We start from the raw sequence: 27,569 nt of genomic DNA, 5'->3' as shown, positions 1-27,569 counted from the left end.
TGGTTACCTTTGACAACTGATCACCGAAGCATGCCTATCTGTTACACCTCACATGTTGCAACGAGTAATAATATCTGTACAACATCGTGCTGAAATCTGTATAAACCAAGATGGTGAACATTTCAAGCATTTTCTGCGCTGAATATCCTGGGTTCCCTGGTTCCTACCTAAGAACCATTATGTCTTAGTCAAACCTGGCTGCGTAACTCACGATAGGAACGGTCCTTTGGTCCTTTTCAGAACCAAATAAAAATTCACTCGTTTGAACAAGTAGGTGTGCAGTCATATCACATTCGCTGTAAACTCCATAAAGCGAAAATAAAGTGTACCACCCTGGAAAATGAACGTATCTCTTGGTAAATTGGGTTTGAAACAGCGGCGATGCGTGTTTTATTCACCTTTGCTCCGGAGAGCTGTGGCGGACGTCTGGCAGATATGAAATCTGTTCGTAGTCCTAATATCAACACATCATGTCCAAACGTATGGTGGCTTTATTTGCCGTTGTGATCGTTGTTAAATATTCATTAGAGGCACATTATAGTTTACGTCATTGAAATAAAATTGACAGTAATTATTTTATCTATATTCTCGAGCTTGAACTCAACGGTATAGTTGTACTAAGGCAATGCAGGATCAGGTACCAATGATTTTAGGTTGGCTAAGTGGTTAAGTGTAAGAGAGGGCCGTGAGCCTTAACTTCGCCACAATTGTAAGTCAGGAATAAATAAATAAATAAATAAATATGGAAATTCGTTGGATTGTGCATCTCCAGAAATAATAAAGGGCGAATGGACCACACGAAACAGTATATAGGCCTATGAAATAACTTAATATTAACAGTAAAAAGGCTATCACGACAGATCCACATTATATATAGATGCAATATACTTATGGCTGTCTGCAATGTCATTCCTTATTACCATCAACGGCAATATTTCCACCTACATTCCAACTGTAATAAAAAGTAACCATTTCTAGGGATTTCTCATTTCTACAGCATGTACTAACATTTTTCTTTCAGTGGGGCTGACCATCCCCGAGTTCTACCGGTAGCGTGCTAGCCCTTTTCCCGGCGGTCCTGGGCTCGATTACCGCCAAGGTTAATTTTTACCTGGATATCAGGGCTGGTTCGTGGTCCACTCAACCTACGTGATTGCAAGTGACGATCTATCTGACAGCGAGTTTACGGTTCCGGTCCAGAAAACCAAGAACGGTCGAGAGGACTCCTCGTGCCAACCACACGACACCTTCGGGCCTGTTGCGCCATGGGATCTTTTAACGGTATTCTATATTGTTTCCGTAGTTTGAAGTCACTCTGACCGTACAGACAACTATAGTTTTCAAAATCTATAAGAATGAAATAAATAAAGAAAGAAAGGAGAAAGACAGGAAACGAGAATTAGGCTGTATAATTTCGAACACAAGAGGAACAACAGATTTGTGGCAATCAGTAATGATCACAAGGTTCTACTTCTTGGCTGAATGGTCAGCGTATTCGTCTTCTGTTCAAAGGGCCCAGGGTTCGATTCCTGGCTGTGTCGATGATTTAAATAGTTAATGACAGTGGTTGGGAGACCGGGTGTTTGTGACCACCTTAATACACATTTTCAATTACATACAGCACAATGGACTACAACCGCCGAGCGAGTCGCTCCGCGGTTTGGATCACGTAGCTGTAGCTTGCATTCGGGAGATAGTGCGTCCGAGCCTCACTACCGGAAGCCCTGAAGATTGTTTTCCGCGGTTTCCCAGTTTCGCACCAGGCAAATGCTGGATCTGTACCTTAATTAAGGCCACGGGCTCTTCCTTCCGACTCCTAGCCCTTTCCTATCCCATCGTCGCCATAAGAATAATCTGCTTCGGTGCTACGTAAAGCAAAGTGTAAACTAAAAACCTGCCAACCACACCGCAATGCTCAATGGTGATGGTTGGGGTCAGGAAGGTCATACGGCCGTAAAAATGGGATCATTCCCATTAGTGCTGAGCCTGCATGTCTGGGTAAAGGCTAGGATAGAAGAAGGAGAAGAATTATCAGTTGCACACACTGTAACAGTTATGTTATTAGATTTACGTCCCACTAACAATTTTTACCGTTTACGTAGAGACCGAAGTGCCTCAATTTTATCCCGTTAAATCTACCGACACGAGGCTGGTGCGTATTTGAGTACCTTCAAATACCACCAGACTGAGCCAGAATCAAACCCGCCAACTTACCAGTCAGAAGTCTATAGTCTGAGGTACTCAGCCCAGCGACACAAACTGTATTGTGAATATAAAGTTAGAGTATTGTCGTTACTATTGCATAAACACTGTACAATTGCGTCATACACACCCTTGACAGAGATAAAAAGGAACGTGATGTTAATGTGGCATCGCTGGTTTAACAGATGCGAGTAGTTCAGGTTGCCTGCTCACCCAGGGGCAGTACGGAGATTTCACGATGCCAGGGCTGAATGCAGTAGATGACTCGATAAGATTCCAGGATTGCAAAAAGCAAGCTTGTACGTGATTAATGATATCATTAATATAGTCACGGGAAATCTAGTTATACATGGAATAAAAACACATTTGACTTCAAAAGTCTCATATGCATTGGCTGCGTTTCGACCTGCGGACACTGCGTGAAAAGCTGGTGACGAAACTACTCAGCTACCACACCCCCTGTCCTATGATTGAACAACACATATTGAGCGCGGTAATAATATAGCATGTATGTTCATTCCGCTTAGAAAAACCGTGGTGCTGCTGGAATGTATGGTTGGATGGTAGCATACTGCCATCCTCTCTATTGTATTGTATTGCTCCAGTTCTCCTTCAGTGTGTGTAGTAGCTAGAACTTGATCTATAGAAAATAATCCGGTGAATATATGAGAACGTTGAAAAGCCGCCTTTCAAATACCGCTTTCATTCATTAACCTGGTTTGTGTTGTTTTATGACTCTTCCCTGCCTACTTGCCGAGGGTGTTGTAGTGATTCAACATTCACACTATCTCTGTCATCACAGTGATCTAATACATTCACTTTCACCCAGCCCACAGACTACACCACTGCCGCCTAAATGTCGGCATTTATACTAATGACGCTCCATCGAATTACATTACGATTCCCTATTCGCTTGAATTTAATTATGTCTAATGGAAATGGGACTCCACTATTCCCATACATCCCGATCTTCATAAAAGCGTTAGTAAAATCAAAATAAAATATTTTAACAGACTATTTATACTTCAGCCGCATGAGTTATATTTCTAAAAGCCCACATACACGAAGAGGTGATGGTGATTATTTATTTATTTATTTATTTATTTATTTATTTATTTATTTATTTATTTATTTATTTATTTATTTATTTATTTATTTATTTATTTATTTATTTATTTATTTATTTATTTATTTGAAGGGTACACGGGAAAAAGGGGAATGTCAATGTAATACAAAAATGAATTATCACTACCCATATATACTTTATGGTCAGGAGAATAGTTTAAGACAATGTACAACCAAGCAAAGGGAATAGTTATGGAAATATAACAAGTTTAAGAATACATATACAATTGATGAAAGGGGAATGTCACTACAGAACAAGAAACAAAGAGGGAATGTCAGTTTGGTATGTGGCAATAGCGATGGATTTCCAAAAGAATTTATGCATACCTAATTTATCCACTAACGACGTGATTACCGTAGACAGGTGTCACTGTTCTCCTTCAATATACATGTTTTGTATAGTGGACACTCGATATTCTATACATACCCAGAGACAGTTGCACATAAAGCAGCAGATGAAGTGTTCTGTGTTACATTATTTTATATTTTGTGAACTTGGGGACGAGATAAAACACTTGACAATATTCTGTGATTCTGCATGTGGACAGAATAAGAACTGGATTGTTTTTGGATTTCTCCACTTTATAGTACATCATGCCAAACGCCTCCAATCTGTGAAAATAGTATTTCGAATTTGTGGGCACTCGTATTTAAGAGTGCGATAGAAACTTGGCACTAATTAATCAGAAATTTGCAGCTGAAACGCTAGGAGACTGGGCGGAAGTACCAGAAATAATCTCTTCCCTTTCCATGTAATTAAAGTTGGTCAACCAATGATTCGTCTGTGGACCAAATTTTTTTATTCCCTTGTACAGAAAAGTTCGCCCTTTTAAAACAAGACCTATAAGGGAACTTGTCATCTCTATTGAGCATCCACGATTCTTGGAATACAGAGACAGTTACAATGGCCATTGGGAACGACCTGTTGTAAATGCTCCAAAATAAGCTCCACACTTCCCAGAAACACCAGTTAGTGAGTTTGTTCTTCCAGAGGCATCTTATGAACGTAAGTGCAAGAGTTAGTGTAAATGAAGTTGCTGTACATTCGCAAACATGCTGGCAAGATTGAGATTTTAAATATGTGCCTTATTTCTATTTCGGGTTTGCATCCAATATCTAGAGCAAAATTTTCTGATCTGCGCGTCCTTAGATCATTTTGTGGACCAGAGGGAAGATCATTCATTGATACACTTCCTCACTATTTATTGACAGGTCATTTGTTAGGTTTTGTTAAAAGTGACATTCCCCTTTATTTTCGTGATAATGTGTTCATAAGGCTGGCATTCCCCTTTATTTTCGTGACAAATGTGTATTTACTTCATCTTCATTTTTTTTCAATTATAAAACCTAATTCTATATTTTCATTATTATCTAATTACAATACCAATACATTAGGCTAACGTTACATAATATAATACTTTATGCATGTATTATTGTAGACAGTATTAAAGGTTGAAACTTTCAAATTCAATTATCTCAGTTTGTAGAAGATATTACATTCCCCCTTTTTCCCGTGTACCCTTCATTTATTTATTTATTTATTTATTTATTTGTTTATTTGTTTGTTTGTTCTTACTTTATATATATTTGGTTTATCGTTGCAGTAACAAATCAAAAGTTTCCGACGACACAAGGATGAGAAAGGGTTAGGATTGGGAAAGTTGCGGCCGTGGCCTTAATTAAGGCATAACCCCAGAATTAATCTGGTGTAAAAATATAAAGGATCGAAAACAATCTTCATGGCAGCCAACGGTGTGATTCGAACCCACAATCTCACGATTTCAAGCTCACAGCTACGCGACGCTAACTGCACAACCAACTCGATTATTGTTTTAAGAGGAAGTACAGTAGAACTGTGCGGCCATCCTCTCGTAACACTACAGAGCGGTCCGAGCTTTCGAAGAATGAAGGCATCGGGAAAAGAAAGGGAAAACCATAAAGTTTCTAAAAATGAAAGACTCCCTAGGCCTCGTAAATGTAATAACATCGGGGTTGAAAGAGAACAGGAGTCGACCAAGAAAAGTCGGATAGCAGAGTGGAAAATCAGGAGCCTGGCACAAGTGGAAACAATCCTATATTCAGGTAGAGGCCACTTGGTTGCCACCACACACTCCGAAGTTGAGAGTTCCTGGGATCATCTCTCTAGTGCCTCCTATGGCAGGTAGGGTATACCTGGATGCTCTCATCCACAGGACCATACGTGATGGATGATATTCATATCCACACATGTTACAAGTATCAATATGACGATACAGGTCACAATGTGAATTTGACTATCTCGGTATCAATTTATCAGTATCATTATCATCGTGGTGAAACTTTCACATCTCGAGATTACAACTGATAAAAACACTAGTTTAATAGGCCACATTTCAGTCTATGCATTCTCAGTGTATGTGTCGAACTGATACTTGATACAAATCTCAGATACATGCATCGCGGTTTTTATCAATACCTGTATCGCCACAGATTTCAACGTAAATATAGGACTTTAACATTTAATACACAAACTACTGGATTCGGTAGCTCCAGCCATCAAAGCACACAAAAGAGCATTGAACGAAGTTACAGTGGAGACTCCATAACGGCTCATACTCCAATCGTGAGGGTCAAGTAATTGATCACTATATTGTACCCTGTGACATGCAAACTACAGTATGGCTACAGGAACACACACTAGGTTATTCATTGTAATAGTGACATCGGTATGGCATGTACAAATATAATTGTAATGTCAGTGATACAGCATTAGTTTTGCTATAACAACTGTAGATGCCAGGCCTCTCAGGGACTATCAGCGAGTTCGAACGAGGGTTATTCATAAATTTATCCTATGAGAGCTGAGCGACTGACGCAAGATTGTGACGCACCGAGCTCGATAGCTGCAGTCGCTTAAGTGCGGCCAGTATCCAGTATTCGGAAGATAGAGGGTTCGAATCCCACTGTCGGCAGTCCTGAGGATGGTTTTCCGTGGTTTCCCATTTTCACACCAGGAAAATGCTGGGGCTGTACATTAATTAAGCCCTTTCCTATCCCATCGTCGCCATAAGACCTATCTGTGTCGGTGCAACGTATATCCAATAGCAAAACAAAACAAAATTATTGTGACGCAATGCTGGTTTGTGATTGGCTGTGGTTGACGGCAATTGTCTTCGATGTAACTACTAGTGTTCTTTTTTTTTCTTGCTAGTTGCTCTTTACGTCGCACCGACACAGATAGGTCTTATGGCGACGATGGGACAGGAAAGGGTTAGGAGTGGGAAGGAAGCGGCCGTGGCCTTAATTAAGGTACAGCCCCAGCATTTGCCTGGTGTGAAAATGGGAAAACACGGAAAACCATTTTCAGGGCTGCCGACAGTGGGGTTCGAATCTACTATCTCCCGAATACTGGATACTGGCCGCACTTAAGCGACTGCAGCTATCCAGCTCGGTCTACTAGTGTTCGTAAGATAATGATTTATATAACAGGTTGAGGACCTGCCACGCGATTTTCTCATAGATTTACTTTAATTCAAATATATATATACAGGGTGTTAGGTGTATATGTGCAGATATTTATTGTAGCAATAGAGAACGATGTGACGAACCACTATATATCAAACTTTTAGTAATCCTCGGAAGTTATTTTCGAGAGCAAAGGGGTACGATGTTTTTAGAATAGGTAGTATGCCTTGTTCTTGTGAATGAATAGCTTTCCTTTGATAACAGGCAAGTCACGCGCCATCCCTGCCAAACTGGTTTCCGTTCTGTTTATGTTTAAGAGCAAATGGACTACTGTGACAGCTGAGCGCTCCCTATTCAATGCCACGAGATGTTACGTAATATACTTGCCAAACTGGTTTTATGTTTACGAGCAACTGACCTACGGTAACAGCTGAAGGCTACCAGTCTACAACATGTTACGTTACATTATCGCCAGACTGGTTTGATGTTGTTAGTAAGTTAGTTTCCGTCTTAGGGGTTTCAGACAACACTAGTTATCGGTTTCGGACCCTGGAGATGTATTGAATTCTCAGCGTTAATACTGGTTCATTTGCTGTTACGTCCTTTAGGGGATAGGGATATCTGTGGTCGTCAGCCCTGTGGTCTAGTGAGTATGGAAATGACCTGAAAACCTGTGTCGGTGCGCGACCTGTACGAGCGTGTGATATAATTATTGGTTGGGATACGCACGCCGGGACGTGAAATGCGGTACGATCCCCGTTGTGCATTGCGTAAAGGTAGAAGAAGGAAGACAGTTCCTTGCGCCAACGAACAAATGCATCGCATAGGATATCCATATGAGTAGAATCAGAATTGAATTATCGAAGCACATCGAACGTTTTGTTTCAAACGAAAAATGGACATATTATACAACTAAGTAAATTAAACGTACCTACATTTCGTGCTTCCTGCCTGGTTGAGTGGCTAAAACGGTTGAGGTGCCAGCCTTTTGACTCCAACTTCGCATGTTCGAACCTGGCCCCGTGCAGTGGTATTTGAAGGTGCTCAAATACGTCAGCCTCGTGTCGGTACATTTACTGGTACACCGAGCTCGATAGCTGCAGTCGCTTAAGTGCTACCAGTATCCAGTATTCGGGAGATAGTGAGTTCGTACCCCACTGTCGGTAGCCCTGAAGATGGTTTTCCGTGGTTTCCGATTTTCACACCAGGCAAATGCTGGGGCTGTACCTTAATTAAGGCCATGGTTGCTTCCTTCCCACTCCTAACCCTTACCTGCCCCGTCATCGCTATAATACCTATCTGTGTCGGTGCGACGTAAAGCAACTTGTCATTCGAGCCAAGACACCACTGTGGTTCAGAATATCCTCTGGTGCTTAAACATACGTTCACGGAGGTCATCCGAAGTGGTTACCTCAGTTCGGTATACTTTGTTTCTCATGCCCCCCCCCCAGGCATAACAATCCACTGGAATAAGGGCTGGCCAATTGATAGTTCCACATCGTCCTGTCTACCGTTGAGGAAATGTCTGCACCATCGTGTAAAATCCACGTGGTTCGGCGTAGTCGAAGCGACACGTCCTCTGAAAGCTCCAGTAACGTACTGTATCTAGTGTACAGGAGCAAGATAACATTAATAAAAAGATGTAACCGACCTCCAACTACACCCATCCTGATATTAATTAGAACCGGTGCTGGGAACTGCCTTGTCCTATTGAATGGGGATATTCCAGGATATTCCACAGCTCATGAGTGGGATATAGTGGGTTCCAACCCCTCTGTCGGCAGCCCTAAAGGTGGTTTACCGTGGTTTTCCATGTTCACACCAGGCAAATGCTGGGGCTGTAACGTCATGAATGCCACGATCGCTTCCTTTCCGATACTAGCCCTTTCCCGTCCCATCGTCACCATAAGGAAAGCTACACCGATCAAATTTATGCAAGTAAGGTGATTGGTACCGGTCTGAGTGTCTGAGACCGTTGAGGTCCTTATCTTCCGACCTCCAACTTGGCAGGTTCAATCTTGGCTCAGTCTGATGATATTTGATGGGGCACACATACGTCAGTCTCGTGTCGTAGAAATACTGGCACGTAAATGAACTCCTGCGATATGAAATTTCGTCACCTCAGCGTCTCAGAAAACGGTATAAATAGTATGTGGGACGTAAAGCAAAATAACGCTAATAAAAAGACGATTGGTCAAAGAGACAGACTTCTCACTGCATCCATCCAGATATTAATTGAGAGCCGGTGCTAGAGGTTGCCTTGGTATACTAAATATTAAACACTCCTTCTATAAAAATTGCCTTATGTGTCACTAATACACTTGACAGAAATTCTGGATTGAGTGCTTGATCAATTAACCAGCGGCAGAAATCCACTCTTAAATCATCACCGAGCTTGATAGTAGCAGTCGCTAAAGTTCGAACAGTATCCAATATTCGGGATGTACTGGCTTCGAATCCCTCTGTCGGCAGCTTTAAAGATGATTTTCCGTGGTTTTTCATGTTCACACCAGGCAAATGCTAGGGCTGTACCTTAATTAAGACCACGGTTGCTTCCTTCCCGATCCTAGTCCTTAGTTATATCTGTCGCCATAAAACCTATCTGTGTCGGTGCGACGCACCGATACAGATAGGTCTTATAGGACGATGGGATAGCAAAGGCCTAGGAGTTGGAAGGAGGCGGCCGTGGCCTTAATTTAGGTACAGCCCTAGCATTTGCCTGGTGTGAAAATGGGAAACCACGGAAAACCATCTTCTAGGCTGCCAACAGTGGGATTCGAACCCATTATCTCCGGGATGCAAGCTCTCAGCCAAGCGTCTCGAACCGCACGGCCAACTCGCCCGGTAATAATAATAATAATAATAATAATAATAATAATAATAATAATAATAATAATAATAATAATAATAATAATAATAATAATTTTTGCTGCCGGGCAGAGTGGCTCAGACGGTTGAGGCGCTGGCCTTCTGACCCCAACTTGGCAGGCTCGATCTTGGCTCAGTCCGATGGTATTCGAAGATGCTCAAATAAGTCAGCCTCGTGTCGGTAGATTTACTGGCGCATAAAAAGAACTCCTGCGAGACTAAATTACAGCACCTCAGCGCCTCCAGAAACAGTAAGAGTAGTTAGTGGGACGTAAAGCAAATAACATTACCGGTGTTATCAGGTCATTAGGAGCTGAAAGGCAGGGAAGAAAATAGTAAAATATGCGTGGTGTAGGAGGAAACAAGATGAAATGTACTTCATCCGTGCCTACATCGCTCGCAGTAGTTTACTACAGGATAGTATGCGTAAGACCAGAACCAGGTCTCTTTGCGATGAGTCTGGTGTATCTTCGTATTGTGGTTAGCACTAGAGGACGAAGTGTGACAAACAGGTTTTGTGTATAAACATCAAACATGCACACCAACAGACAAACACACGCAATGTACTCAAACCAGTACAGTGTAGAATGAAGAACTGCCATGCTGTGTTCAAGGTCAATATCTAGCGTTTTAACAAGCACGTCTTCCGTGTGTTGTGTTCAGCTTGCGCCACGTACAAGGCAATCGCGAACTGAAACTCTAGATTTATAATTTTTGTTACCGGTACTTCAATTTTTCTGCTCGGATTTATGAGAATATCGAACTATCGAGACTCAAAATACTACATCGATTGAGAACTGAACTCCCAACTCAAAACGCTGCAGAAATGGTGTAACATCTGACATACCAATGTGAAACACGTAGCAATTGTTCAAGTGACCTCCCTGGACTACTCTGCAGGCTTCACTTCTCCGTACCCGGCGAGTTGGCCATGCGGTTAGGAGCGCACAGCTCTGAGCTCGCATCAGGGAGATTGGGGCTTCGAACCCCAATGTCGGCAGCCCTGAAGATGGTCTTCCGTGGTTTCCCAAGTTCACACCAGGCATTGCGGGGGTTGAACCTTAATTAAGGCCACGACCACTTTCTTACCATTCCTAGGCCTTTCTTGTCCGATTGTCGCCATAAGACCTCTCTGTGTTGGTGCGACGTAAAGCAACTAACAAAAGAAAATCACTTCTCCGAATCCAGTCTTCCGTAATATCCATTGGAGATCTGGCGGGCCAATTGATGGGTCCATGTCGTCCTATTCGCCATAGACCAAAGGACTGATCCAAATGATCACGCAGTAAGCGGCTTATATCAGGTGGTGGACCATCGTGTAAAAACCACATGTTTCGGCGTAGTCGAAACGGAGCGTCCTCTGAAAGCTCTAATAACGTACCTATGAGGAACTCCAGGTAAGATACCCCTATGAACTGTGCAGGTAAGATGATGATAATAATGTCATTGGCTTTACGTCCCACTAACTACTTTTCACGGTTTTCGGGGACGCGGATTTGCAGGAATTTAGTACGATAGGAGTTCTTCACGTACCAGTAAATCTACTGACACAAGGCTGACGTATTTGAGCACCTTGTCAAGACTGGACTCAGAAGGCCAGTGCCTCAACCATCTGAGCCACTCAGCCCGGCAAGATGATTGGTGCAGCACTGCGTAAAGTGCTGGCCTTCTGAACCCAACTTGGGAGGCTTGGTCTTGGCTCAGTCCGGTGGTATTTGAAGGTGCTCAAATACGTCAGTCTCGTATCTGTAGATTTATTTGCATTAAAAAATACTGCGATAAAAAATTCTGGCATTTCAGCGTCTCCGATAACCGTGAAAATTAGGTAGTGGAACGTAAAGATATTATTATTATTATTATTATTATTATTATTAGTAGTAGTAGTAGTAGTAGTAGTAATATTATTTTTACGGAAGTTCTAATTAAACGGGTCCATTACAGTCATCATTTTACCTATCGGTACTTACTGTTCAGTAATAAGCCTTCCGTCCGCCTCTGTGGTGCAGTGGTTAGTGTGATTAGCTGCCACCCCCGAAGCTCGGGTTCGATTTCCAGCTCTGACAAGAAATTTGAAAAGTGGTACGAGGGCTGGAACGGGGTCCACTTAGCCTCGGGAGGTGAAATGAGTAGAGGTGGTCCGATTCCCACCTCAGCCATCCTGAAAGTTGTTTCCCGTAGTTCCCCCTTCTCCAGGCAAATGCCGGGATTGTACCTAACTTAAGGCCACGGCCGCTTCCTTCCCTCTTCCTTGTCTATCCTTTCCAATCTTCCCATACCCCCGCAAGGCCCCTGTTCAGCATAGCAGGTGAGGCCGCCTGGGTGAAGTACTGGTCATTCTCCCCAGTTGTATCCCCGATCCAATGTCTCACGCTCCAGGACACTACCCTTGAGGCGGTAGAGGTGGGATCCCTTGCTGAGTCCCATGAAAAACCAACCCTGGAGGGTAAACAGATTAGGAAAAAGAAGAATAAGCCTTCTGTTAGAAATGCCCGGCGGCAATTCCACAGTAGGTCTTTTTCCTTCGAGCAATGTTCACGATGGATGCAACTACGGTTTTTGAAATTTGTCTCATTAATGACAAGTTCACTGAATACTTATAGCCTTTTCTTTCAGTGTCCACCGTCCTTTCAATGACCTAAAATGTTTATGAATAAGCATAGACAACCCGCATTGTCTATTGTCAGAAATTCATCGTAGACTGTCGCAATAACAGCACAGAAATGTTGCGCCCATATTTCATTTACTTATTAACCATTTCCTTTCATTTTGTCAGCTTGGATCACAGAGTAATGCCATTGACGTCTTAAAATTCGCACACAAATACACAACACTTGATTCGCACGTATGTGCTTGTACGGATCTTCGACGTCACTGTAAGGATTCTGTGTACTTTTCACACAGAGTACCCTACACCGGTTTTCGAGTACAGCAAGTGACCTGGCACGTGAGTCATCCTCTTCTACTTGCCAAGCCTTTAGGGGAAGTGCACAACAACATGTGTTGGCCTGCGATAAGAAACAGGTTCAACAAGCCCTATACTCGGCTACTGTACTTCCGCTACGCGTGGACAGAATGACATCACCGGCGTATCCTGCTACGGCCGTTCAAAACACATTAGGTCCTGAAATATTTGGCTCAGTTATGGGCAAACTAATAGGACAAGGTAAAAATTACATAGCATATATTATGAGATGTATTTTTCTTAGCCGACTAGCTTAATATCTGCACGTATACACCTAACACCCTGTATATATATATATATATCAAGTTCATTTGACTTGTTCGTTCGTCGCAATACCGTGGGCTAATTAACGTGCTAATATCGATATATTTAGTACGGGTATATATAGAATAATTATATATATGCAGAATTTCCGATCCAATAACTAGAGAGGGGGTCTGGATGTTATATACGAATAATCAAACTCAAGGGACGCAAAATCAATATGTCGAACATAAACGGAGTGTAATGTTAAAGCCTTATCCGGTGGATCCGGCGGAAATAAACCAGCATAAATAATGGTGTCCGCCTCTGTGGTGTAGTGGTTAGCGTGATTAGCTGCCACCCCAGGAGGCCCGGGTTCGATTCCCGGCTCTGCCACGAAATTTGAAAAGTGGTACGAGGGCTGGAACGGGGTCCACTCAGCCTCGGGAGGTCAACTGAGTAGAGGCGGGTTCGATTCTCACCTCAGCCATCCTGGAAGTGGTTTTCCGTGGTTTCCCACTTCTCCTCCAGGCGAATGCCGGGATGGTACCTAACTTAAGGCCACGGTCGATTCATTCCCTCTTCCTTGCGTATCCCTTCCAATCTTCCCATCCCTCCACAAGGCCCCTGTTCAGCATAGCAGGTGAGGCCGCCTGGGCGAGGTACTGGTCATTCTCCTCAGTTGTATCCCCGACCAAGCGTCTGAAGCTCCAGGACACTGCCCTTGCGGCGGTAGAGGTGAGATCCCTCACTGAGTCCGAGGGAAAAGCCGACCCTGGAGGATAAACAGATGATGATGATGATGATAAATAATGGTATGTAATTAAGTGAATGGCATCCTACTTTGAATAGTTAGAGTCTATATAAATAAAATTGTTTCTGTTTGTCTGTCTGTTTGTCTGTTCCACCATCACGTCGAAACGGCTGGATAGATCTCAACCAAACTTCATATTTAGGGTATACTCATCCCGGGGAAGGTTTTGATATGCATATCATTTTAAAATCCTTGAATAGACGGGGGTTTATAGGAAAACCAGAATGGTTTTTCCACCATCACGTCGAAACGGCTGGATAGATCTTAACCAAACTTCATATTTAGAGTATACTCATCCCGGGGAAGTTTTCGATATGCATATCATTTTAAAATCTCTGAATAGACGGGGGGTTTATAGGAAAACCAGAATGTTTTTTCAACCATCACGTCGAAACAGCTTGATAGATCTCAACCAAACTTCATATTTAGAGTAAACTCATCCCGAGGAAGGTTTTGATATGCATATCATTTTAAATTCCTTGAATAGACGGGGGGTTTATACGAAAACCAGAATGGTTTTTCCACCATCATGTCGAAACGGCTGGATAGATCTCAGCCAAACTTCATATTTAGAGTATACTCATCCCGGGGAAGGTTCCGATATGCATATAATTTTAAAATCCTTGAATAGACGACGGGGTGTTTATAGGAAAACTACAGTGGTTTTCCTCCATTTTCTCTTATACTATTGATTTTCTGTAAACTTCGTTTACCGTACGTGAAACGTCTCTTCATTATAAACAACTTTCGTTATGTTCATAATTTACGTTACTCTTCACATGACGGAGAAATTTGCAATTTTCTGCTGGTATCATGCTCTGCATTGAGTGACCGACAGACCGACAGCGAACCTACAGGTTACCATGGCAACGTCTCTGACTGCATGCCAGTAGGGAAGTAACGTATTGCCATTTTCCTCATCATGCTTTTAAATTCGTGGTTGTTCCTTGGGTAGATGGCAAGAGAGGCGTCAATCGGCTCATCTGCGGGATATTGGCGGAATATCGTTGGAGGTTATAACCGCCCTCGAATAGATTAAGTAATAACACCATTAGTCATCTTCTTATTTGTTTACCTAAGAATCACTGGACCTAAATTTCTCCTCTGTTACCGCTTTATTATATCCATAACTCACACTAGCATAATTTATTGAGGGGCATTTGAATTTCCAATACATTCACTTGGCATTTACATATTTGTCGTTATCCGGCTGTCCTCAGTTATAATCCATTTTCTATTAGTTTCAACTTTCTTAACTGTATTATTTTCTTCCTTAATTACGCCGTATGTACGTGAGTGCTAGAAACTACTGGATGCATTTCCACCAAGATTCGTATTTAGAATACACCTGTCCTTGATAGGCTTTAGGGCAAATATTGTTTCTAAATCCCTGAACTGACTGGGGGTTTATACGAAACCGAAACAGTGATTTTGCACTTCCAAAAGATATACACAATCAAACTTTATGGAAGTCTACCTACCTTGGTAGAAATTAATTTCTAAACCTTTTTTCTCATGTGCATCATTTCGATACGAGGATTAATAAGGGAGATATCATTAACGGACCGTTTTTCTGTACAAGTCCCATCGGACTTGACTCACGAGCGGGTGCGTGTGAAGCGTATTCCTTACAACTTGAAAACTACTGAAGACATTCGAACCAAAATATATATTTAGCATCCACCTGTCCAAAGGTAGGTTTTAAACGTAAATATTTCATGTTCCGGAATGGACTGGCGGTTTATAGGGAACACAAATGGTGATTTTACTCTTCCACAATATATACAGAACAAGACCAACCTGACTGGAAATCGACCAAACCTGATAGAATTCCACCTCTAAACCTTTTTATTCATGTGCATTTTTTCGTCAGGAGGATTAATAAGGGAGATGTCATGAATGGTCACTTTTGCAGGTTAAGTCCAGCGGACATAGCCCAAAAGGTGTTTTACATGGAGCAGATTCCTTATCTATATAAATCAAATCGTAACGACTGTGTGCCTCTACACTGACTATTTTGGCGAAATTTTCGTACAGCTTTCCGTTTAAGGGGTAATAATAACCATCTCCATAATTTTTGGTTTAGTTTCCTGAAAGTCCTAATTTTTACCCGCCTCGCCCAAAATCCACATTGTGGCATAATCTGCCAGAAGAATAAGAAGATAATTGAATTTTGTCAAAATTATACGTTTTAGCCTGTAACGAATGGAAAAATCCTATATCATTAAATTTTTCATGTTTTATCCCCGAAGAATATCGAAATATGTAGGCAATTTTAATGATGGTGCAGACCTTCGGAAATTCCTATCACATAACGGACTGCACAATCTCCGTTCAATTTGGAATGATCTACAACCTTGGTCTTATGACTTTTTGCCGTATCTGTATCCCTTTTACGTTTGATTTTTCTCTATTAATCGATGTTAAGTCAATTTGGAATTTTCACATGCATAATTCATACTTTCAATTACTTATATGAAATACAGAATCATCAAACTCTTCACGAAAATTGGCCCACCCAGTAGCCATATGTGAGCCAAATGCTACGTATGTAGCTGTCACATTATTATCCGAAAAGTAATGTAATGCGAGATAATCTTACAAAACCTTTACCCTGTTCCAGATTTCTAACTGAATCTGACCCAAGAATAGATGACATATCATAGGACCAGCCATTTAGGCCACTAAATCCGGCGTGTCATATGGTATAATCCTTGTCGATATGACGTACGTTTAGTAGCAGTTAATCTGTAAATGAAGGTCTTCAATATTGTAAACACGCATATACTTTCGTATGTCGATCTATATATATTCGCTGATGTCGATTTTTAGCGATCGAGAAAGGGTGGGTCTGCTATTGTAATCAGTACTCCCCACACCGACTTTGACTGGCAGTAGGAAAGGGTTCCTTCTCCAACTCCTGTGTAACTGTCATTAGTAAGGAAGGCCTACAATTGTAATGAATAATTCCCTTCTCGATTTGATTTGCAGAAGGTAAGTGAGCATGCAGTTTTGTTTAAAACTCCCCTACCCGATTGTGTTTGGCAGTAGGCAAGGGTGCCCGCCATTATAAAGAAATGTCCTCATCTAAAATGTGACTGGCATTAGGCATAGTGGCCTGCTATTTTCATGGAAACTCACCAACTTGGTGTGACTGGCAGTACGCTGGCTGGCAGTAGGAAAAGGGGCCTGTCATTATAATGATAACTGCACAACTCAATTTCGAGTGATAGTATAATATTATAATAAAAACTCAACTGTAATCTGTCTGGAAGTAGGAAAGGGGGGCTGCCATTTGAACGAAAACTCCCCAAATCGATTCTGTCCGCGTTGTAGGCAATGGGGCCTGCAATTATAATGTAAACTTCGCAACTTGATTGTGAATGCCAGTAGGCAAGTGAGCCTGCCGTTATATCACAAATCCGTAACAAACACTTTACATTGGAAACAACGTACGGGGACCTCCCCATGCTCTTTCTCGGATAACGCTAAGAGGCATGCAATTTTAAAACAATCTTATTTACTGCATGTACACTATTTACTTCGATATTCGAATACAATGTAGACTACCGTAGCGAAGCACGGGTACATTCGCTATGTAACGGTTCAAATCCCGTTACAAGATGATATCTGTATTTTTATTATTGTATGATTTTATCTGTATTTTATTATTATTATTATTATTATTATTATTATTATTATTATTATTATTATTATTATTATTTCAGTATTATTATTTTATCTGTGATATTGTTACTATTATTGTAATTATCCGTTTTATTCAATTCGATTTTGCAATTGCCTGTTGCTTGCAAGATTGTACTTAGATGTATACATATATACGTATGTGTAGGATAACACTCAATACCTGTACAGTGAGAATTGTTGTATATGTCAGAGATTGGAGGTGACGTTGGGACATTGTGCAAGATTAGTGGCGATTCTGCCAAGTCATCGCCAAGTCTTGGCTACGTCATTGTATTTATTTAGATATGCGCTCAGAAAGCCGACCGCCGCAGGGCTATTTCACCACTGTATGTAATATCTGTCGCGTAGGTGGGAGTATGTCATTGTTATTTTTGGAGATTACGTACCTGTGTCAACTAACGTCTATATAAGGTGGGTGCACATTGTAGCGTCAGTCATTACTTATACGGATGCAGTACAGTGAAGTAGTCTACTAGATCAAGAGGCCTTAGGTGGTCAGCCAACGAGTGTGAACGAGAGATGGAGAAGACTCAGTGAGCCATTAATTATTGGTCATTGAGAGAGTGAGACCAAATGGTTGGTCCGTCACTTAGTGGAAGACGCGGACGCAAGGCTTACCAAGGAGTCAGAGAGGGCAACCCTGGACCTACCAAGAGGTCATACCATATTGACTTACAAAGAAGTCAGATGATATGGAGAAGAAGCAGTCGCAAGGATGTATCACCACGTTAGGCGTGACACATCTACAGTAAACACCAGAGCAATGGATTACGTCGTAATTACACTAAAAGTGTTGAAGGTACAGTCAAGTGAATCAGTGAGGGAACTATTTCGTATAAATTGTTAAATGTCCGGTCAAGAAGAATTCAAATTCATGCCTAGTTTCTTTCAGTTGCAATGTCATAATTTCATATTCTCATCTGTTTTATCGCAACAAGACTCACTATTTTTTGATATATTATTTAAAGAATATATATATTGTTCTATCAAACGAATTCATAGTTTCATTTCTTTGACAGTAAAATATCTTAACCTCAAAATTAATGGGGAAACCGAACGCCAATCTCCTTTTCCCAGAACTTATATGGTATGTTGTCAAAAGTAAGCTTATTACCCCACACCCTAGAGATAGTCAAGAGTCTCGTTCTATTATTGCTGTACTGAGTGACAGCTGGCGCCCTTCAAATAACGTATGTGTAAGTAAGCAGGTAACAAGTAAGTGTGAGTACAAGGTTCGACGAGTGTGTATTTTAGTTAATGAATGTTAATTTTCATAATTTCCATTTTAAATGCAGATATTCAGATTTTGCAATATAAATGCAGTTTTAAATATATATATGTTTGTAAAATTAGTAAGAGAGTCAGGAAAATCTTACAATGTGGCGCCCAACGTGGGGCTCTAATAAATTCAGAACTTGGTCTGAATGACAGCATATCATAGGTTCATTCTGGGAAGAGTATGCACAATTAAAGCCAACGGAAGTATTACCGGTAAATGTCAGGAGTATAATTTTGTGGTATATATTTGTATTTTGGGGATATGTCAAGGGATTTGAAGAGGGAAATTAATTTGAGATCGCGTACTATCACTAGTGAACCAAAGATGGACAAGGAAGACAATAACAAGTCATGTGAGGACGAGTTCATTGCTTCTGCGGACATCCAAGGTGAAATTCAGAGTAGGGAACAGATGAATACAATGGAAACTTCTGAGGTAATTCAGAAAAGTGCAGAAATTGAGAAGCACGTTGAAACTCAAAACGAAGTCCCAGATGGTAGGGAACGACAATTTCTTATTTTGTTGTTGGCCAAATTGACCGAGTTCTGTGAAAATTATAAGAAAGAGGTGAAAGAATTAATTAGTAGTAACGAAAATAGTACGAAAGAGGTTTTTTAAAAAAAGGAACAAATAATTAGTAGTAACGAAAATAGCAAGAAAGAGATTAGTAGTACTAGTGAAAATAATAAGAAACAAATGGAAGAAGTGATTGGTAGCTGTAGCAAAATGAAAGAAAAGATTGATACTAGTAATGAAAAGAATAAGAAACAAATTGAAGAAGTGATTGGTAGCTGTAGCAAAATGGAAGAAAAGATTGATACTAGTAATGAAAATAATAATAAACAAATGGAAGAATTGATTGGTAGCTGTAGCAAAATGGAAGAAATAATTAATAGAAGTATCGAAAATAGGAATAGACAGATGGAAGAATTAATTTCCAGTTATAAAGAAAATTTTAATGTGACCATTAGCAAAATAGATTCTAAGATATTAGAGATAAATAATCAAACATCTAAGTCAACATGTAAGTTAGAAAGTAAGTCAAATGAAGAGTGCGTAGAAATTGAAGATGAAATGAAGTTGAATCGGAGCAGTCTTCATATTCAGACCGAGCAACTCAAAGAAATATGTACAAAGGACAGTAAGAAGATTGTACCGGTAAGTATTAAGTTGTCAGAAATATCTAGTAATCGGGAAGAAATTCATGAGGTAGTCGAGAAAAGATTGGACAAGATTTGCAATGCAGTTGGGGAAGAGATGGGGGGACAGATTAGTAGAATTGAACAAATTGAAAGCAAACTTGTGGAAGTCGGTGAACTACGGAACGAACAGGAAACGCTATCACAGCAGGTGAGAGAGAGAGAGGAAGAATCGCAGGATGACGTGAGAATAGTGGAAGAGAATGCTGAGAGAGCAGCGGAGGAAGAAGAAGAAGAAGAAGAAGAAGAAGAAGTTTTGAACTGCCAGGGAGTGATGCGGCAGAAAGGAACAGGTGAGACGGCGAGAGAAGTGGTAATAGCGAGTGGTTTGTTCAGTAGGGATCGTGATTTAACCAAGTTTTCTGGAGAACAGTTCAGTTCTGTAAAATTTGTAAAAGTAGTTGAGAAAAGATTTGCAAGTAAATTGAGGAATAATATTATTGAATGGGAATATGTGTTGGAGATTTTGTCTAATGTTTTTATCGGTGAAAGTAAAATATGTTTTCGAGTATACTGGGATAATAGGTCTAATTTAGGAGAGATTAAAGTGTTCATTGATAGGCTTTGGAAGGAATGTGTGGAAGGGCGCGCGCGTGAGAGAGAACGCATGATGTCTGGTAAAAGTAGTATAGTAGAGAGAAGGGGGAAAATGTTAGCCGTGTATCAGAGGAGAGGGGGTGATCATGATCCGCAGAGGATTAATAGTTGTGTTGATGGTGATAGTGGTCAGAAGAGTAACGAGAGAGAATCGGAAGATGGGAGGCGTATGGATTTGAGTTGTGAGAGAGAGGATCAGAAGAGTAATCAGAGAGAATCGGAAGATGGGAGGCGTATGTATTTGAGTTATGAGAGAGAAGGTCAGAAGAGTAATCAGAGAGAATCGGAAGATGGGAGGCGTATGTATTTGAGTTATGAGAGAGAAGGTCAGAAGAGTAATCAGAGAGAATCGGAAGATGGGAGGCGTATGTATCTGAGTTATGAGAGAGAAGGTCAGAGGAGTAATCAGAGAGAATCGGAAGATGGGAGGCGTACGGATTTGAGTTATCAGAGGGATTATGATAAGCCGAATATGAAGGTTATCAAAGTGTCGTTATCGAGTCAGAGTATTTCAGATTCACAGGGAATCGGGTAAGTTACCGGTAAGTGGACAGGCTGAAGGTAGAAAATGAACAGGTATTTAGTATAAGTAGTTATGTAGGGAAAGTAGATTTAAGAGTAGTGTGATTGTGACCTGAGTAATGTTAAGTGAGATATTTAAGTAATGACGTAGTCATATATAATGCAGTAATTAATGGTAGCGGTAAGTTAAACGTAAGAAGTGTTCTGTTAAGTGATGTAAGTACTTGTAATGCCGAGAATATGACGTAAGTAGTGAGGTAGTAACTCCGATGATGGAAATTGTGAGATGAAGAAGTTAATGAAGGTTCTATTAGATATTGTAACAGCCGTTGGGTAAGTCACAGTGAGTAAATGAGATGATAGCGGTAGTAATCACGATAGAAGATGATTGTAAGTTTCAACTATGCCTTGTTGTACCAGATCTTGGGTATTCAGTTATTTTAGGAGCTGACTTGGTTGCAAATTATGGAAGTAGAGTAGACTTTAATTTAGGTAGTGTGTGTTTGTTCTATGAAGAAACTAGCAAAGAAGTACGTATTAATTATGATGGTCTGAGGTAAGTGTGTTGGTGACGTGTGTTCTTTGAAATATATGAGAGGTAAGTGAAGTTGTTCCTAGTGAGAGGAAATGTTTTGTTGGGTGTGTTACGTGCCTGTACGACCAGTATCCGAGGGATAGTCGGTATGAGGCAGTGACGTGAGGTAATTTGAGTGAATTACAGGAGGAGTAATTTTGTTCGATGTTAGGTAAGCATCGAGATGTATTTAGTGGTAAGTGAGGAAGAACACGTATATGAACATAAATTTGTAGTACATGACCATTAATCTTTTGTGGGAGGTAAGTACCCATTCAACTTAAAAATGCTAGTGACGTCTAAGAACAAATAAACATTATGCTGGATTACGGAATAATTGAACCATCTTGTAGCCATAGTATTGATTCTTTAATTATTGTTGCCAAGGAGGATGTGATATATTGAGATATGTAAGTAAATAAGGGCAAAATTGATTCGTTTGAGTGACAGAGTGCTACTCAGAATTCCATTTTCATCATCTGCAGAGGCGGGAAATATGTCTAAATTCTTTCTTTTGTATCAGGGGTATTTCACTATTGTGAACCGTATCGGGAAGTGTGCATATTCCTTAAAAGATCAGGAAGGGGATATTGTCGGTGTTTATAGTATTATATATGTAAAGAAGTATTTCACGTGAGATTTGTTGAAATAAGAGTAAGATGATTAAATTTTGTGAGAAACTGGCAAAATAAAACTAACATCAGCGATTTGCGTGTGAACCAAGTGTCGTATTGGTGTATTGGAAGAATAAGTGCTACATTGTCATGTACTGTGTGACAAAAAACGGAGAACAGGACATTGGACAGTTATCTACGATAACAATATGCAAGAAAAGTTCTCATATAAGTGAATTTTCACAAAATATTTTGATATGTTAAAAAAAGGAGAAGAATGTTGTATATTGATTGAAAATTATTTGTATGTGTTAAATTGAGTGCTGTACTCTTGTGATTTGTATGAGAGAAAAAGAGAATGGGACACTGAACAGTTATCTACGATGGCAATGTGCGAGAAAAATTCTCATATATGTGATGTATTATAAAATGTATGGATACTGAAAAAGAAAATTATTGTTGTATACTCATTTAAAGTGTTTATATGTGTCAGTGTTATATATACATATTATGTTGTTCATAAATCAATCGATTCTTTGTTCTTCGATTAATTTATGAGGCAGGCGAATTGTAACGGTTCAAATCCCGTTACAAGATGATATCTGTATTTTTATTATTGTATGATTTTATCTGTATTTTATTATTATTATTATTATTATTATTATTATTATTATTATTATTATTATTTCAGTATTATTATTTTATCTGTGATATTGTTACTATTATTGTAATTATCCGTTTTATTCAATTCGATTTTGCAATTGCCTGTTGCTTGCAAGATTGTACTTAGATGTATACATATATACGTATGTGTAGGATAACACTCAATACCTGTACAGTGAGAATTGTTGTATATGTCAGAGATTGGAGGTGACGTTGGGACATTGTGCAAGATTAGTGGCGATTCTGCCAAGTCATCGCCAAGTCTTGGCTACGTCATTGTATTTATTTAGATATGCGCTCAGAAAGCCGACCGCCGCAGGGCTATTTCACCACTGTATGTAATATCTGTCGCGTAGGTGGGAGTATGTCATTGTTATTTTTGGAGATTACGTACCTGTGTCAACTAACGTCTATATAAGGTGGGTGCACATTGTAGCGTCAGTCATTACTTATACGGATGCAGTACAGTGAAGTAGTCTACTAGATCAAGAGGCCTTAGGTGGTCAGCCAACGAGTGTGAACGAGAGATGGAGAAGACTCAGTGAGCCATTAATTATTGGTCATTGAGAGAGTGAGACCAAATGGTTGGTCCGTCACTTAGTGGAAGACGCGGACGCAAGGCTTACCAAGGAGTCAGAGAGGGCAACCCTGGACCTACCAAGAGGTCATACCATATTGACTTACAAAGAAGTCAGATGATATGGAGAAGAAGCAGTCGCAAGGATGTATCACCACGTTAGGCGTGACACATCTACAGTAAACACCAGAGCAATGGATTACGTCGTAATTACACTAAAAGTGTTGAAGGTACAGTCAAGTGAATCAGTGAGGGAACTATTTCGTATAAATTGTTAAATGTCCGGTCAAGAAGAATTCAAATTCATGCCTAGTTTCTTTCAGTTGCAATGTCATAATTTCATATTCTCATCTGTTTTATCGCAACAAGACTCACTATTTTTTGATATATTATTTAAAGAATATATATATTGTTCTATCAAACGAATTCATAGTTTCATTTCTTAGTAAAATATCTTAACCTCAAAATTAATGGGGAAACCGAACGCCAATCTCCTTTTCCCAGAACTTATATGGTATGTTGTCAAAAGTAAGCTTATTACCCCACACCCTAGAGATAGTCAAGAGTCTCGTTCTATTATTGCTGTACTGAGTGACAGCTGGCGCCCTTCAAATAACGTATGTGTAAGTAAGCAGGTAACAAGTAAGTGTGAGTACAAGGTTCGACGAGTGTGTATTTTAGTTAATGAATGTTAATTTTCATAATTTCCATTTTAAATGCAGATATTCAGATTTTGCAATATAAATGCAGTTTTAAATATATATATGTTTGTAAAATTAGTAAGAGAGTCAGGAAAATCTTACAATGTGGCGCCCAACGTGGGGCTCTAATAAATTCAGAACTTGGTCTGAATGACAGCATATCATAGGTTCATTCTGGGAAGAGTATGCACAATTAAAGCCAACGGAAGTATTACCGGTAAATGTCAGGAGTATAATTTTGTGGTATATATTTGTATTTTGGGGATATGTCAAGGGATTTGAAGAGGGAAATTAATTTGAGATCGCGTACTATCACTAGTGAACCAAAGATGGACAAGGAAGACAATAACAAGTCATGTGAGGACGAGTTCATTGCTTCTGCGGACATCCAAGGTGAAATTCAGAATAGGGAACAGATGAATACAATGGAAACTTCTGAGGTAATTCAGAAAAGTGCAGAAATTGAGAAGCACGTTGAAACTCAAAACGAAGTCCCAGATGGTAGGGAACGACAATTTCTTATTTTGTTGTTGGCCAAATTGACCGAGTTCTGTGAAAATTATAAGAAAGAGGTGAAAGAATTAATTAGTAGTAACGAAAATAGTACGAAAGAGGTTTTTTAAAAAAAGGAACAAATAATTAGTAGTAACGAAAATAGCAAGAAAGAGATTAGTAGTACTAGTGAAAATAATAAGAAACAAATGGAAGAAGTGATTGGTAGCTGTAGCAAAATGGAAGAAAAGATTGATACTAGTAATGAAAAGAATAAGAAACAAATTGAAGAAGTGATTGGTAGCTGTAGCAAAATGGAAGAAAAGATTGATACTAGTAATGTAAATAATAATAAACAAATGGAAGAATTGATTGGTAGCTGTAGCAAAATGGAAGAAATAATTAATAGAAGTATCGAAAATAGGAATAGACAGATGGAAGAATTAATTTCCAGTTATAAAGAAAATTTGAATGTGACCATTAGCAAAATAGATTCTAAGATATTAGAGATAAATAATCAAACATCTAAGTCAACATGTTAGAAAGTAAGTCAAATGAAGAGTGCGTAGAAATTGAAGATGAAATGAAGTTGAATCGAAGCAGTCTTCATATTCAGACCGAGCAACTCAAAGAAATATGTACAAAGGACAGTAAGAAGATTGTACCGGTAAGTATTAAGTTGTCAGAAATATCTAGTAATCGGGAAGAAATTCATGAGGTAGTCGAGAAAAGATTGGACAAGATTTGCAATGCAGTTGGGGAAGAGATGGGGGGACAGATTAGTAGAATTGAACAAATTGAAAGCAAACTTGTGGAAGTCGGTGAACTACGGAACGAACAGGAAACGCTATCACAGCAGGTGAGAGAGAGAGAGGAAGAATCGCAGGATGACGTGAGAATAGTGGAAGAGAATGCTGAGAGAGCAGCGGAAGAAGAAGAAGAAGAAGAAGAAGAAGAAGAAGAAGAAGAAGTTTTGAACTGCCAGGGAGTGATGCGGCAGAAAGGAACAGGTGAGACGGCGAGAGAAGTGGTAATAGCGAGTGGTTTGTTCAGTAGGGATCGTGATTTAACCAAGTTTTCTGGAGAACAGTTCAGTTCTGTAAAATTTGTAAAAGTAGTTGAGAAAAGATTTGCAAGTAAATTGAGGAATAATATTATTGAATGGGAATATGTGTTGGAGATTTTGTCTAATGTTTTTATCGGTGAAAGTAAAATATGTTTTCGAGTATACTGGGATAATAGGTCTAATTTAGGAGAGATTAAAGTGTTCATTGATAGGCTTTGGAAGGAATGTGTGGAAGGGCGCGCGCGTGAGAGAGAACGCATGATGTCTGGTAAAAGTAGTATAGTAGAGAGAAGGGGGAAAATGTTAGCCGTGTATCAGAGGAGAGGGGGTGATCATGATCCGCAGAGGATTAATAGTTGTGTTGATGGTGATAGTGGTCAGAAGAGTAACGAGAGAGAATCGGAAGATGGGAGGCGTATGGATTTGAGTTGTGAGAGAGAGGATCAGAAGAGTAATCAGAGAGAATCGGAAGATGGGAGGCGTATGTATTTGAGTTATGAGAGAGAAGGTCAGAAGAGTAATCAGAGAGAATCGGAAGATGGGAGGCGTATGTATTTGAGTTATGAGAGAGAAGGTCAGAAGAGTAATCAGAGAGAATCGGAAGATGGGAGGCGTATGTATCTGAGTTATGAGAGAGAAGGTCAGAGGAGTAATCAGAGAGAATCGGAAGATGGGAGGCGTACGGATTTGAGTTATCAGAGGGATTATGATAAGCCGAATATGAAGGTTATCAAAGTGTCGTTATCGAGTCAGAGTATTTCAGATTCACAGGGAATCGGGTAAGTTACCGGTAAGTGGACAGGCTGAAGGTAGAAAATGAACAGGTATTTAGTATAAGTAGTTATGTAGGGAAAGTAGATTTAAGAGTAGTGTGATTGTGACCTGAGTAATGTTAAGTGAGATATTTAAGTAATGACGTAGTCATATATAATGCAGTAATTAATGGTAGCGGTAAGTTAAACGTAAGAAGTGTTCTGTTAAGTGATGTAAGTACTTGTAATGCCGAGAATATGACGTAAGTAGTGAGGTAGTAACTCCGATGATGGAAATTGTGAGATGAAGAAGTTAATGAAGGTTCTATTAGATATTATAACAGCCGTTGGGTAAGTCACAGTGAGTAAATGAGATGATAGCGGTAGTAATCACGATAGAAGATGATTGTAAGTTTCAACTATGCCTTGTTGTACCAGATCTTGGGTATTCAGTTATTTTAGGAGCTGACTTGGTTGCAAATTATGGAAGTAGAGTAGACTTTAATTTAGGTAGTGTGTGTTTGTTCTATGAAGAAACTAGCAAAGAAGTACGTATTAATTATGATGGTCTGAGGTAAGTGTGTTGGTGACGTGTGTTCTTTGAAATATATGAGAGGTAAGTGAAGTTGTTCCTAGTGAGAGGAAATGTTTTGTTGGGTGTGTTACGTGCCTGTACGACCAGTATCCGAGGGATAGTCGGTATGAGGCAGTGACGTGAGGTAATTTGAGTGAATTACAGGAGGAGTAATTTTGTTCGATGTTAGGTAAGCATCGAGATGTATTTAGTGGTAAGTGAGGAAGAACACGTATATGAACATAAATTTGTAGTACATGACCATTGATCTTTTGTGGGAGGTAAGTACCCCATTCAACTTAAAAATGCTAGTGACGTCTAAGAACAAATAAACATTATGCTGGATTACGGAATAATTGAACCATCTTGTAGCCATAGTATTGATTCTTTAATTATTGTTGCCAAGGAGGATGTGATATATTGAGATATGTAAGTTAATAAGGGCAAAATTGATTCGTTTGAGTGACAGAGTGCTACTCAGAATTCCATTTTCATCATCTGCAGAGGCGGGAAATATGTCTAAATTCTTTCTTTTGTATCAGGGGTATTTCACTATTGTGAACCGTATCGGGAAGTGTGCATATTCCTTAAAA

Source organism: Anabrus simplex, chromosome 1, assembly GCF_040414725.1.
Source record: "Anabrus simplex isolate iqAnaSimp1 chromosome 1, ASM4041472v1, whole genome shotgun sequence".
NCBI lineage: Eukaryota > Metazoa > Arthropoda > Insecta > Orthoptera > Tettigoniidae > Anabrus > Anabrus simplex.
The sequence above is the reverse complement of the archived record's forward strand: the minus strand, read 5'-3'. Positions refer to the sequence as shown.